Here is a 15,453-nt window from a genome sequence, read left to right as displayed (position 1 = left end):
GAAATTAAATTGGATATCGTATGATGAAAACGAGCGAGTGGGTAATTTCTCTCGCATCCCAAAAGCTCGTTGAACTTTGGTAAAGCGGTTCGGCACGGAAAGGTTTCTAGTTCGAGAGTCACGCGAGAAGACGAACGATACGTCGCGTGGAAACGAGAAATAGAGAGAGAGAAAGAGAGAGAGAGAGAAAAGGAACAAAGAGCGTGTATGCCGTGTATGTGTGAGCGCGTATCAAAGAAAGAGAGAGACGATGTAGCGAAGGGGCTTTTCGGGAAGTAGGGTGGGAGAAGAAAGAGTGAGAGAGACGAGCGACATCGACACGATGGACCAAGGCACGGCAGCAGGGATGGTGGAAAGAAGGAAGGAGAATTCAAGATGGCCGGCGCGGGAACGCGGCGTGCGCATCGCGCTCGCCGAAACTCTTGACGAGGATCACGGAAGCACGATGTGGAAGTGCGAAGCACGAGACAGTGAACTTTCCCGCGAGTGAACTTAGCTCTCGTTGTCGGCATCCTCGGAGAAGGTCTTCTTGGATCAGGAGAAACTCGAGGACACGCGAAGCGCGCCGACCACGCCCAGGTCGCCGCGACGGCGGCCATCTTGATCGCGTGATGCACCACGGTACACGAGGCGCTGCAACCCTAGCAACCGTCTCTACTATCCTTCGCTGACGCCATCGGTCAGGTATTTCTCTCTCTCATATCTCTCCACTTTTCCTCTGGATCATCTTTCTTTCCTTTACTATCATCCTTGATATTACAAACTTTGTATATTACAGAAATAATATTCTATTCTGTCACGTGTCATGTTTTGTTTACTTTTGCAGCCTTCTTATTCTCTGGCATCGATTATTTCATTGATTATTTACTTACGTTCTTGATATTACAAACTTTGCATACAGAAATAATGTTCTTCTCTATTACGCATCACATGTTTTGTTTATTATTGTAGCCTTCCAATTCTTTGAAAATTCGATTACCTCATTGATTAAGATTGTATTAAAAATTAGAAAATGCCTATATGTTTTTCTTTTACAAACAACTTAAACGTACAGTCGCAGATTAAGTCATTTACTCTAGTAAATTATCGAGAAAAGAGCAAATTGAAAAATTCTCCTCTTAACAAATATATATTTTTAACCTAAGAATAAATGAATTACTATTTACATATAAATATCTAGAGTCGCATTTAAAATAAATATATTTTGAGCTTTTAAATGTTGTGATCAGTACGTAAGGAAAAGTTATATTTATCTAAACCCGTGGTGCAGGAATCTATTCTGTGGACAATTCAACTAAATCTTTTCTTAGATTCTTAGACTTTATTTTTAACTGTCTTTTCTCATTGTTGTAAAGCTCGAAACGCGTATATTTCAAAACGGTTATTCACCCCGAAATAAAGAAAGAAAAAAAGAATTTTCTCTTGGAGAGAGAGAGAGAAAAAAAGAAGGAGAAATAAATAAATTAAGGTTGAATAAGTTGTGGCTCGAGCGGTTGCAAAAATACGGAATACATAGGTTACATACGTATTCGTCGATTCGTACATTTATTTTTATCGTCGCGAGTTTCGATAGCATCGCATTTACCTAACTACGAGAGACATATCCCCTTACCGGAGCAGCAAACCTATAAAGCCGAGAGTACTTCGGCTCGAGTTTCACGAAGTCTCCCATCTCCGAGCGACTTATAGACGTGTTATATATCAGATAAACGTTTTCTCTCCTTCATACTCCCTTCTTTCCAAGCCCTTCCCCTCCCACCGACCAGTGTACCATATTTGTACGCAAGTAGTAGCAACGTCGACTAAGCGCAATAAACTTTCGCCGATCCGAGATAAACTCATCGGTTGAAAACGGCAGAGTTACCAACGATATCGGAATATCAGCTTTTTCTCACAATCTTCCAGATACGTAAGAAACGTATCGTACTCGAGATCGTCCGAGATAAATCGTCTTCTCGTCCCTGTGTTTCTATCTTTCTCTTTTTTCTGTCTGTTTCTATTTCTTTTTTTTCTATTTTGTTTTTGTTAGTTTTAATTCGGAGGAACGCGAAAGGACAAAAGAGAATTCTCGTAGAAACGCAAAATTCGTTTCTCGCGTCGGGAAGATGGTCCGAGTAATCGACCGATACCGTACCGCCTCTACATAATTTGGCTTTCGACAAGGGTAAGCTTGAGTGGTAGGGTGGAAGAAAAGAAAGAAGGAAGAAAGGAAGGAAGGAAGGAAGGTGGTGGGTATCTGTGTTGAATACGAGTGGTCGACTATCTCGAAGTATCCTATGTTAAAGGAGGTGAGTCGACTCCGCCTCGCGAGATATCGTCAGAAAAACCGGCCGGAATTGCTTCATCCGAGCAAGAACTATCTCCCGCGGTCAATCTGGATATTAATCAGCGGAGACACACGGCGAACGAAGAAACGCGGTAGAAGAAAGGACTTTAAGAGAAAGAAAGAGAAAAAGATAAATTGGAGAGAATAAGAAAGGAGGGAAGATTTCAGGGCCACCGCCAACAACGTGGCTAACGTCGTTGCTATTGCTGTTGCTGTTTCTTCGGCGAGTCTTCTTCTTATTCTTCTTCTTCTTCTTCCATACACGAACCAAGCAGCAGGTTGGAGAGAAGACATCGTGAGATGAATACACTAAAAGGGGTCTGAGACAAGGGCAGCCTTCGAGATTGGAACAAAAAGAGTGAGAAAGGGGGAAAGAGAGAACGAGGAATTTCAAATGCCAGCGGGAGAAGGGAAGAAAGTCTGAGAAACCATATGAAAGAAAATAGAAACAAAAAACTAGAAAAGAGAAGGATTCTTTGATACGTCTTCGAGGAAACTCCGCTCATGGAGTGAAAAACTCGAGAGAAAAAGGGGAATAGAAATTTCGTGGTTCGTAAGGAAAATCGTTGAAACGTAGAAAACTAGCGATTAAAGAAAGAGAGTAAGAGAGGAAGAAGAGGAATGAAAAAAAATGAAAAAAAAAAAAAAAAGAGAAAAAAAGGACAAGAAAAAGGTATCGTTTGAGGCCATTCGAGAAGGATAGAGGGAAGAAGAAACGATAAACGATGAAAGCACACACAGAGAAGAAAAGGAAATGGTCGAAGACAGAAAAGGACTTGTCCCAAGAAGGAGGGACCTAAAGGGGCGAAAAAAAAGAAAAAGGGTCGAAAGAAGAGATAGAGAGGGAGTAACGGAATGGCGAAGAAGGGGGTGAAGAGGTGGGGAGAAGCACGTTATTGCCTCCTCTCTTTCTTTTTATCTTTCTCTTTCTCTCGCTTCGGTCCAGCGCGCAGGAGTCTCTCAGCGTTTCTTTAGATCGGGCACATTCCCCGAGTCTCTTCTTGGCCCCGATGAACCCACTTGATGAAAAGCTCGCCGGCCCACGTTGCCACTCTTGCACCACACGGGCCGCGCTACTTCGGCCCACGCGAATGGGATATCTAGAAGCATTAGTCTAACTCAATAATGCACGACTTCTGTTGCGCGATCCTATCTGAACGGCATTGTCTATCCGTAACTATATTTCATATTACAAAACCTGGTACGAGAGAGGTACGGAGCCTCACTGTTGTGTATTAGATCTAGGATGTATGTGTCTCACGATGAGCGAGAACATACGAAGTAATCGATTTTGTCTTTTTAATTTAAGTTGACATTTTTTTATTATTATTTATTCGACCTACCTTAGCGCGTTTACTTTGATGTTTCGAGAAAGTTAATAGTATACTTACAACACAGATTTAAATATATCGTTCATTTTGTAATCAAATTGATGCTCCTTCTTCCTACTTGATTCTAGTAGAAAATAAATTAGTTAGTTATACTTTTACCTATCTCAATGTATTTGAAAATTATTATTTGAAGAAAATATAAATCAATTGATATAAGATTCTTATTATTTTAGGACAACCTTTTTGCTATAGCTCGTGCGACCCTTTGAGCCTATGGGATCTCCTTGTTCTATAATCTTTTGTCTAACTCAGTAATCTACTTCTGTTCCGTGATCCTATCTAAGTCTACCCTTTCTATTGTCTTTGTGATCGTGCGTCTAGATAATCGCTAGATCCGTACTTAACTGAGGTAGTTTATGAAAGAAATATCAAATAGTGTTCTTCGTTATTCTTACAGTTATCTTTGAAAAATAACTAGAAATTATTATTTTCGTGTGTATAGAATTTATTATATTCATATGATGTTTATAAGAAGCAAAATAAAATTGAATCATCATGTCGAGACAACTCATGACACTTCTGTGGGTTAAATGTTAACAATGCGTTTCCTCATAAATCAAGCATCGTTGACACGCATTTGTGCATTGCACGTTGTTGATACAGTATAGTGTGCGTTATCGTGTCTGGCATGCAGCAACTGCAAAATGTTATTGCCCCGTTTGACACGTTGCATTTCAATTGATTTAGGTAATCTTATCGGAGAAGCAACAATCGTTTGTAGGCGTCGCAGTAAGGAGACAATACAAAAGCTTCGGTAATGTCGAATCATTTTCTTTATACCTAATTATGTCAAAGTAAGATCTCTTCTCTACTTAACGTCACTTGTGATTGTTTCAATAGTCATTTCAATAATTTACATCTATTTAGGGTTATCATTTACTTTTCTCGACGGTATAACTTCATATTATATCAAATGAAATAGGAAAGGATTTATTTAAGGGAAAAAAATTATTATTAAGCTAATTAAATGTAGATGTAAAGAACAAGAATATGTTAACACACACATTAATGCAGGTAATAATTATTTTAGATTCGTAAGAAGCGTATAGCCGTTTAATTCATGCAGATGCTCATTAAAGATTGCCATTGGATCTTTAACGATAAAAGTTATGTAGCAGTAATAAAATCTGGTAAATATAGGTCTCACGAATACCATGATATTGCAAACTGGATAGGCTTCGTGTCGTCCGTATATTAAAATCGATTGTTGACGACGAGAGAGTCATTCGGTACATCTTTCAAAGGGAAATATATTTATGCATTTAGTGCGGTTTATAAAGCTGCACCTCGAGCACGTATAAGTATACACCTATCTCCCTAATCTAAAACGTCCTGACATCGTTCTGAACTTGTTAACGCCTAGGGTTATCATATACAGTGTCATTAATGCACGCGCCATAGTATCGCTTTAAATAGGTAGAACATCAACGACCACGAAATAATTGCATCGTTAAAGCGATCATTTCTGCATGCTTGCCATCAATCTTGCATAATCCGGAAAATTTAATTACTAATTTAAACAATAATTTATGTTTGACAGTATCCATTTTCCTCTTAAATGTGTTATAAAAATAATATTTTATGGGTTTTACAAATTTTATTGATTATTATTATTGAAAAAACTTTTAATGAAATTAATTTTCGTATATGAGCAATAATTTGAATAATTATTTATTTAATTTTGTTAATAATGGAAATAAAATATTTAAAATGAAAAGAATAGGATAGAAGTGTCGAAAAGAAAAATCTGTAAAATAACGTTGATGAGTACTTTCAACGGTTCGGGAAAGTAATGATCGTTTGACGACATCGAACGAAGTCCCGTAGAGCGGCACAATGGTTGCTGCGACAATTTCGGTGACCGCAGAGTCGAGAGAAACTCTAAGCCTATTTTGCATAGGATTAAGGAAATTGAGACGAGCATACCACCTGACGCGGTTTTGTTCAAACACCGCGGTATTCTCGTTTATTTGCGTAACGCAACCCACCTGCTTGCACTCGCTTTAAAGACCATCGAAGTCGATGGTTATAGTCGGAGAATCTCATCTCGGTTCTTCCTTACTAAGAGACTGGGATATTCAAATTTCCAACCATGAAATTCATCCATCTTTACGAAGCATCGCTGTTATTTTAATTAACCGAAAGCCGTTTCAATGTTTCCGCCAAACTGTGTCAATATTCAGAATTCCAGAAACTTCTAAATGCAGTAACTACGATTCATAAATATTCATTTGAAGCGAAGTCGTTTTATGTATCAATTTTTATTTTTATATTTTTTTTTTTTTTTTTTTAATATGATATATGTAAAAAGGAATTTTTATTATTCCAACGTGTAACATAAGTATTCAAAGGAAAAAAATAAAATACGTTACGTAATTTATATCTGCATATTAAAATTATACGTATAATATTAACATATATTACGTTTATATACAATAACTTCGTACTCGAATAATTTTTCACGAATTAAGAAATTATGTCATCGCTGTTGTTTATTCTTTATTTTATTAAAAAAAAATAATCAAGGGATCGATGAAACTTCTTTCACAGAAGTTTGATAATTTGAATTCTCACTCGTGTATAAATGCTTCTCACTTCGGTCGAAAAAAAAGGAACAGGTAAATCTTCGAGAATAACGTTGCATTTGGACAGCAAGGAGTTTCATGGTTGCCCATATAAATGATTGGAGATAAGATGGTCATAAGTTAAAAGTTGCCTTTAGTTATAGCTTATAGGAGTAAGAAACGATGCGTGCTCGTTCAGCAGCGTGCGAGGCAGAATGAATTATGTTTGAGCGCATGTTATATCGTTAAAAGGTTTTTCAAAGAGAAGATCATTGACTTCCGCCGATGAACCGGCCATTATTTTTTTAGATCTAATTCGACAATCTTTTGCGATAATTAAATCGTAATTATGCGATATTATTCGATCTAATTAATATGACAAGGAAAAAAACTATCTGACAATTAATACTAACTAAAAACTTTAGATAAAAATTACAATCGTACATATATATATATAGTCCATTAAATATCATAGCAATCGTTATCAGGAATAAAATTTCTTCATCGTTCGCTTACCATACGTCGAACCAATGCTTTTACACCGTAATTCTATCCAAGGAGCATCAATATGTTACTAGCAATGAATTTAAAAAAAAATGATAATCACCTTACCGGTATGGCGATCGGGGAGAAAAAAAAATTTCAAGTGGAATTTCGTGTTCGATGTCAAAACGTACTCATAAAGCACCATTTCGCTTACGTAGGAAACTAATCCGATCTTCTCTCTTTTATAATAATAATTATAATAATATGAATAAATATCTCTCAAAATAATAATGTGACGAATATATTAATAACATAAGGAAAGATATTTTTGTGAATAGTTCTTCGTACGTTCTCGAAGATCTTAAAAAGAGGTCAAAGTAATGGTTCTAATCAAGGTCGTTTCTACGAGGATTGCGGATGGTCCTTGACGTAATCATAAGGATAGAGAAATGCGTAATAACGGAGCATTTACAGAGGCAAGCACGGCGATTTCATTGTCCCTGCGGTTTAGCAATTTACGGACCATTACGGACGAGTCCTACAGGCTATACCAGGCATGAGATAGCCACGTCGTACCATCCATTATTCATCACCCACTTCTCTCTCTCTCTCTCTCTCTCTCTCTCTCTCTCTCTCTTATTCTCTCTTCCCTTTTGCTTATATACGTTCTTCCACGTCGTCTCGTTTCTCCCAACTTGCCGCATCCCTTCGTCTCGAGTACTCCTCTCTCTTTCCTCTCTTATATTCCTCCTTTAAATCCTGTCTCCCAGAGCCCACAGATTTTTACCGTTAGCGTATTTTTTAATTACGCGCCAGTGCCGGTACGTTTATTCGCCGTTAAAATCTCACCGGCGAACGTTTACTACTTATTTTCTTTTTTCCTTTTACTTTCGTTCTTTCTCTTTCCTAAAAAAAAAAACAAAAAAAAAGAAAGAAAATAAGAATTAACACAGAAAGCTTAGCAATAAAAGCACAAACAGAAGTAGAAATTTCGGTGATCATAATTTTGTCTTTTAATGGCCAATTCGATACGACTCTTTCATTTAATTACAAAGTTTCTTTATGCGAACCGAGATTTACTTTCTTATACACTCTTTTCATAATTCTTTTTTTTTTATATATGTATAATATATCATACGAACGAGTGAACGAATAAGCAAGGTATTTCATAGATTAGTTCTGGATTCAATGGTCCGCACATTCGTTCCTTTGAATTCTCTCCCCGTGAGTGAATGGTCGCGGCAAAAAGCGAAAAAAACAAAAAAAAAAGAATTTTATTTGCGAGAGAGCGTATATAAGGCGAACGCCATATGTTTAAAAGGCAAGCGTGCTTCTTATGTCCCGAAGATAAATATCTCATGGGTATCCATGGGGAAGGCAGTTGGTAAGCACAGGTTCATCGGGCATTCTATGGATACAGTTTACATTATTTCATCCGATAGATGCTCTTTTCGGATATCTTCTGCAAATATTCTTTCTTCGTCTTGTATCGATATTCAAGAAAATGTTTCCTTCCTGCACCATCTCGAACTCGTAAATATTTCACTTTGTTTATTTATCAAATAATGCTTTTACGAAGGAGAAGGATATAAAGCCGCGTGCTGGAATCGTTCGTTTTATATTCAATTGAAAACATTGTCTTATACTTTTTCAATAAATATTATAATAATTTGCAAATTATTTCAATTACGTTTAAATAAAAAAGAATAATTTAGAAAATTATTTTATTATTATGTTTACCCCCCGCCCCTTTTTTTATGTTCAATAAAAATAATAATAATTATAATAATAATGGTATTTTTAATAAATCCATATGATAATAGTCTTGGTTTCGTATCTTACGGAAACCTCTCAAGAGATTAGATATTTCCGCATGAAGATAACCCCTTCAGTCTTGGGGGAATCCGAAAGGAAATAGAGGATTAATATTAGTTCGAAGAATTACAAACGATGCGTTGTGCGTAGAAGATATATAGATTTTCTTTTTGCGAAAGATAAAAAATACTTTGAAAAAGCTTGTATTAGTATAAATTTGTAGCAGAAATATCTTATCGACGCTTTATCTAAATGATCTCTACGAGTAAGGCTATCTTAAAATTCATTCCTTCTTAAGATTATTCCTCCAACGTATTTCCTTATGTTGAGACTAGATTGGAAAATGCCGCATAAAGAGAAGCACGAGAAGCTTCGCGAGTTTCTTGCCATTCCCTACTTGTTCCAACGTTCATTGCAACACTTTCTTGAGCTATTACAGCATAGAATGCATGATCGAAATGAATGAAATTTCAGACTTGCAATTAACTCTTAGGAGTCTCGTGTCGCGTCTTCACTTGACATCTACAATAGTTCCATTTATGTAATAACAACTTTTTTATTTTTACACAAATGATGAAAAGTATCAAATAATCCCAATGAAAAAAAATTCATCAAATTGAATATTTAAATTAAATCCAATAAAAATATTAGCGCATTTGCAATCGTTAAATACATTTATTCCGTTAATCGTACTCTATAACAAGAGTAACCATTTTGTCAACTTTCTAACTTCCACAGTATCCATCCTTTGAACTTAAAAACCTGAAAGTGGAGATAAATGTAGAATGTAAAAAACAAAACATAAAAGATTATCGACGATTAGCGATTAGTTTTCTAAAAGGGTATCGATGACGATTAAATTGAATTTAGGATTAATAGTATATAGTTTTGTTCAAGGGACGACCTTGAAAGACGAGGACGATAAAGAGGGGCAGGTTGGACAAGATGGTCTTGGAATACTGAAAGAGAAGGGGCGGGGTCGTTCTAAAGGAGTATCGTCGTTCACACAAAGAGAAGTCACTCCCCTTTCTTCTCCGGTCCTCCCTGCTTTCGGCCCTTCTTCCTTTTCGGCTTCCCTCGATCTTCTATCCCTTCGGCCAACCGTTCCGAAAAAGATCAAGACTCCATAGAAGGGCTCGGTTTCTTGAGTGAATAAGTAAGTGAGTAAGTAAAAGAGAGAAAGGGGGAGAGAAAGAGAGAGAGAGAGAGAGAGAGAGAGAGAGAGAGAGAAAGAGTGACCTAAATTCAACGCGGCCGTTTTCTAATAAAGTTATTTTTCATTCTTTCCATTGTATTAAGGAGCCGTCAGTCGTAAGTTCCTTCTCGCTTTTGGTTCCCCCTTTTTCGATGCCCCTTCGTTTATTGTCTTTCGAAGGGCTCCGAGACTTCGAACTAAGGGAAAGGGCGAATTTCTTCCTTTTGATAGAGAAAGAAAGAAAAAAAAAATATGACCGAGAAAGATAGAGAAAGAGATTCACCCTATGGGCCGTCGCTTCGCAGCTGATGCTCTTCTTCTTTTAATACGAATGGCATAATTGCGATCCTCGCGTGGGGATTACGTATAATTGTGCAGCCGAGAGCGATGCGATCGATAGCAAAGATCTCGCGTATTTTCCTACCACAATGGAAACCAACAACCACTATTCTTTCGCTATCTTTACTTATTCCTTTTCTTTCTTTGGGTAAGGATAATAAATGGTATTGTCGAGGGAATCGTTTTCACATTCGCCTTGAACCTATATACCTGCGTTACCATCGAAAAGGTTCTTGTTTTTTGCCATAGAAAATGGCCACGAGAATGGAGTAGAAGTATTGGTATTGTCGTCGATTAAAAACGAATCTGGTTTTGTTGGATAGTTTTCTTTTTATTTTTTTTTTTTTCTACAATTTCAAAGCTAAATTAAGTTATTGTATATTAATTAAATATTAATAAGAAATATTAATATTTACTTATATTATTATATTATTATTTTCGAGGAATACAATTCTATTACGGTGAAAGGTTTTTAGTAAGAATTATATGCGAAATTGGATATGAATATAAGAGATGAATTTTTGTATAAAACCGATAAATGGTGATATTATAATTGTATATTTTAGAAATGTGTTTTATTGAAAAGGAAATGAAATTGTTATTACTCGTTTTGCTGAAGCAACGTTCGAAGAATCTCGTTCTCGTAGCAACAACAATACCTATTGCATGCATTTCCGCATGACTTAGAATTCGCACTGCGTTACGGAGTAGGTAGTATAGGCAGATATTTGCAATTCAAACGTTCGCCATGTATAATACGCATAAATCGACAAGTCTAACGGATATAGATAGGAGGTAAAGGAGAAAAGAGAAAGAGAAAACATGGCCGACGGAGATGGAAAGAAAAGTAAGAGCGACTGGACCGGGAAAAAGGTACATATATATGAAACGTGCATCGATCGTTATTCGATACCATTGTTCGCGCGCGCACTTTGGCTTTCGTGACGGTAAACCTCGCGTGTTTCATTCGAATAAATTTGAGGGACTTCCGTCAGAAGGGAAAAATGAAAAACGAGCAGAAGAAGAAGAAGGTCGACTCGGTCGATGATCAAGAAACTTACTCTAACAAACAAATATTTTTCTTTTCTGTTTTCGAAATAATTCTTAGAATATTAAATCAATTAAATGAATTACAAACGATTTCATACGTTTCAACGGTAGAGATAATCGCGAGTTACTAATAAACGAGTTTACTTTTTGTGTACCATTAGACGCAGAGTTTTTTTCTTTCATTTTGAAAAAACACTCACGTACGTCACCGAGCTTCAATTAACAAACTTCTTTCAATGCTCCCATTCAGGGACACTATCACCTATTCTTCGGGAATTCAAGTTTTTTTTCATCTTTTCAAAGCACTGAGAGAAAAAAAGCAAGTTAATCGGTCGTTCACCATAAGAGGTCGCTATGACACGCGAAGGAAGAACAAATATGGCACCGTTAGCACGCTCGTCTGCCGGGACTCCCTCTTGAAATCTTAATGTTGCAATAGCCAAGCCACAAAGACAATCAGTGTATTCGTTAAACAGAAAATCATTGTATTACTTGGAATCAATCGTTCCTTATTTGAAATTCTATATCGCGACATTAACGTATCATTTCAACTAAGTAAATAGAAATTGCATACTATTTCATTTAATTACATTTGATTATGATATATATGAAGTTATTATTCAATTTATAAAGAACATTTTTCTTATTTCAGATTACGCAATTGCTTCTCGAAGAAGAGGACAACGATCTAAGAGAACAATAAAGGAAAAACAAGATGGATAACTTAAAATCAAGGTAAGAAGTTGATGTTACTTAAGAAAATGGCTTAAAGCGTAGGTGTTTAATACGAATAAAACAATGTTTAAAAATTAGAAGTCGCGTTAGAAATAGGGTGGATATTTACTACTTATAAACGAATGAGTAGCTTATTCTCTCGCTGTGTTCGCATCAATGAGGATCCTCGAGCGATAGCTTACCCACACCTTACCATTAGCTTTAAGTGTTTATGGGCTCATTCATTTCGTTTTATGTTTCAATTTGGACGCATTGATACTTGTTTGTTTACATGTAAACTACCACTCACTCATCCAGGACTCTTTCAGTTACTCCTAACCGGCTGTTATTATTCCCCATTGTCGTCACGAAACTGCATTCTACTTTCTCTCTCTCTCTCTCTCTTTCTTCCCCTGCCACACTCTCTTTCTCATTCTACTATTTCTCTTTTTCCTATCGGTCTACGTCTTGCATTGTGTATTGATTACTGAATAGGCGGTTACTTTATAATCGTATCTCCGTTATTAATACACTTGTAAGAAGCTCGCTCATACGTATTTGTTCTATTCAAAGTATTATAACACTTTAACCGATTTTATCTTTAAAAAAGATTCATTAATATCTATTTATCGTCCTTGATATCGTTTTATTTACTTAACTTGTACACGATCGCGTAATAAATCGAAAAGGACAAATACTCATTCAATTACGAATACCAAGTTTCGATAGCGATCGGTAATCTCAATCATTCTCAAGCAGACTTTTACTTTACAAGAAACAATTTCAATTGCAATCTTGTTTTCACCAATAATTTTCAAACCTTCCCAAAATGTATTTTTTTTTGTCTACGAACGGCAGCTGCTGCATCGACTGTTTTTTGTGTGAACGGCTTTTTAAGTAGCGACAGAGACCAGATCGACCACCGGACGAGTCACTCGACCGGTAAGGTAGGCCACTGTCAGTGTTTAATAAATTTTAAACTTACGTTAGATTGAATTTATCTGCGATTACGCGCAATATCAGAACGTGTTACGAGTTTGATACTCTCCTTTCAGTCCCTTGAATGGTCATCTTCATTTTATTTACCCTCATTACGTTACTTTTCATTACTTTTTCTTTTGTTCAATCTTTAGAATTATTCGTAAGATAAAAATTTAAGAGCAGCGAACATCGATTTACTTTGTTCTTACAGTTGTCTTTTCTCCACATATTTTTAGTTTTATCAGATGTTCATACGATATTATTTGACTTTACGAGTACAGGTGCGTTCGCTCCTTTAAAAGAGAATCAACGACACCGATAGCTTTCTCGTTTTCTTTTTCTCTTTAGAAACAAAAAAAGAAAGAAAAAGAGAAACATCGGTTCATATCTTTCGCAAATTTCGAATCTGTTCGCAACGAATCGAAACATTATTTTCGTGGAGGAGTCAAAAAGGATATCTTTGGAGATATCGTAAGCGATAATTGACACTCCTTTTTCCAAGGATGTCGCCGTGCTATCGACTGCGAGAATGGTAGGGAGCTGCAAACGTCATTTTGCAGCCAGGTGATGCAACACGTGACCGCCAGATGGCAAAGAGGACATCTTCCTGTCCTTGTGTCGCGCGTCCCGTTGCAATTTTCTAGGATCGATAGAATGATCTTTGTTTTTTTTAATTGTTGAAATTTAATTTTATTGTTATTTACGTTATGCAGACTTATGTTGACTTTAAAAACGATAAAAAATTAGTTAAACGAAATATACATCCCTTAATTTCATGATCTTTGTTTTGAACTTATTGACCTCTTAAATTGTATTTTAGCATTAGAAACTAAAGAAAATTTCAAATTATGTATTAAATTATTCACTTTTTTGCATAAATTAAAAGAACCTATCTAAAACAACAATAAATAAATGCTATTCAATTTAAATTTATTCAATTTTAGATCATCGAAAGCTAGATAACTTTCTGCATAACTAGGCCTAAATTTTTCTATTAATATCATTACTTTCAACATTTTAAAAAGGATTAAGTTTTTTTTAAAATCCCATACAATGTTTTCCTCATTAGTGAAGAATCTTATAACTTACAACTGATCTTAAGAAAGCTAATGAATAATACTATTGTACCATGTATTGAAAAAAATGTAATCAATGTCCGGATAAATACCTTTTAAATTATTTTTTAGTAGACCGCTCTTAAGTCGTAGAAAATCGATCATTTTAAAGAAATTGTCACGGCAATCTAGAAAGCAGCAAAAAATTCTATCATGAGTTTCAATTAGTTCATAATATAATTTTTTTCCTATCACACGTAACAAGAAAGTTTTTATAACAATCTATATTAATGAAGTTGTATGTAACAACCGTAAACATAAAAAGTGAGACATTCGTTGCCTCGTAATGATAAAAGAAGACAAAAATACAAATTAATAGCATCCATTCATCGTTTAAAAATAAGATCTTAGCGTTAATCAATAGGATAAAATAATACAAAAAATTGTGTAATATATGTATGAGCTGTTTTTATATTATTTTTTATACAATACTTCATATCATTACCTAAATCAAAAAATGTATTAATAAGATATCATTAAATCAAGATTCTCAAAGTTATAAACGAAATGTGGATATCATTGTAAAAGATAATTATTATCAATATTTTATTTGTACAGAGATAAATATATTATAGTAGGAAAAAGTAATAACAATGTCAATCGGTAAACAATAAAAGTAATTATGAAATAACGGTTGAGAATTAATAATAATTTAATGAATGCCAACAAGTATTCAGTCACTAGTAATTAAACCAAGTATTTGATGAATAAATATTTAATGACAATATGTCACTATCTAAAGGACCATTTAGAAGAAATTTATGATAGATGGTTATAAAAGAGGTCATAAACGGATGATCATAAATATACAATAGTTATTTTAGATGCATTTTACTAAATTTTCTAAACATTTACATCACAAAAGTTTGTTCTAATAGTATCATGCTAGCATTCGTTGAACAAGTGTTGAACAGGTATTCGAATATTCTCTTAAGAAATCCAAATATCGGAAGAATAGTAAGGACCATGACACCAAGATGGTTCTTCGTCCATTCTTCGACTGCTTTTTGTCTGGATCAAAAACTTGAAAATCGATTTAAACGAGAAAAGAAGCTCGACGGACGTATCCGAAGAAAGGAGATCATCGATAACGTATACTTTTGAAGAAAATATAAAGTGTGGATCGGCGCATTGGAACCGCCCAGACAGGCACGCCATTCTCGTCCAAGTGGCCCAAGTAAGTATATGTGTATATCACAGGTTGATCCCCTGAAGAGTTTCAAGGTAGACAGCAGCGTGCGCGCGAACGAGTAACGATGGTGGAGAAACGCGCTTATCTGAAATTCCGGCCCAGCTTCATAATCGAATATTCATCCCTGATCTCCCTTGGGAAGAGGAGAGAACTTTAAGAAGGGTGAAGGGAAAAAAGGGAAAGAAGAGAAACGAAGAATCGAGAAGAGATGAAAGAGGACAGAGAGAGGGGGGGGGAAAGAAAGAAAAAAAGGAAAGAAAGAGAGCAACCAAAATGAGAGTCCGA

General features: G+C 35.7%; 1 long non-coding RNA gene across 1 annotated transcript in view; it reads left to right on the top strand.

Annotated features, from left to right (window-relative positions):
• LOC106793159 overlaps positions 1-11,871 on the top strand; it is a 182,953-nt gene extending 171,082 nt beyond the window's left edge. Inside the window, exon 3 of the long non-coding RNA XR_001382383.1 lies at positions 11,819-11,871. This is a non-coding gene — a long non-coding RNA (uncharacterized LOC106793159). The remainder of the gene's footprint in view (positions 1-11,818) is intronic.
• Positions 11,872-15,453: the final 3,582 nt, after the last annotated feature.

The sequence above is a fragment of the Polistes canadensis genome, unplaced genomic scaffold (genome assembly GCF_001313835.1).
Source record: "Polistes canadensis isolate GaletaPanama2010 unplaced genomic scaffold, ASM131383v1 scaffold_11, whole genome shotgun sequence".
Lineage (NCBI taxonomy): Eukaryota > Metazoa > Arthropoda > Insecta > Hymenoptera > Vespidae > Polistes > Polistes canadensis.
This window is presented reverse-complemented; position numbering and strand designations above follow the sequence as displayed.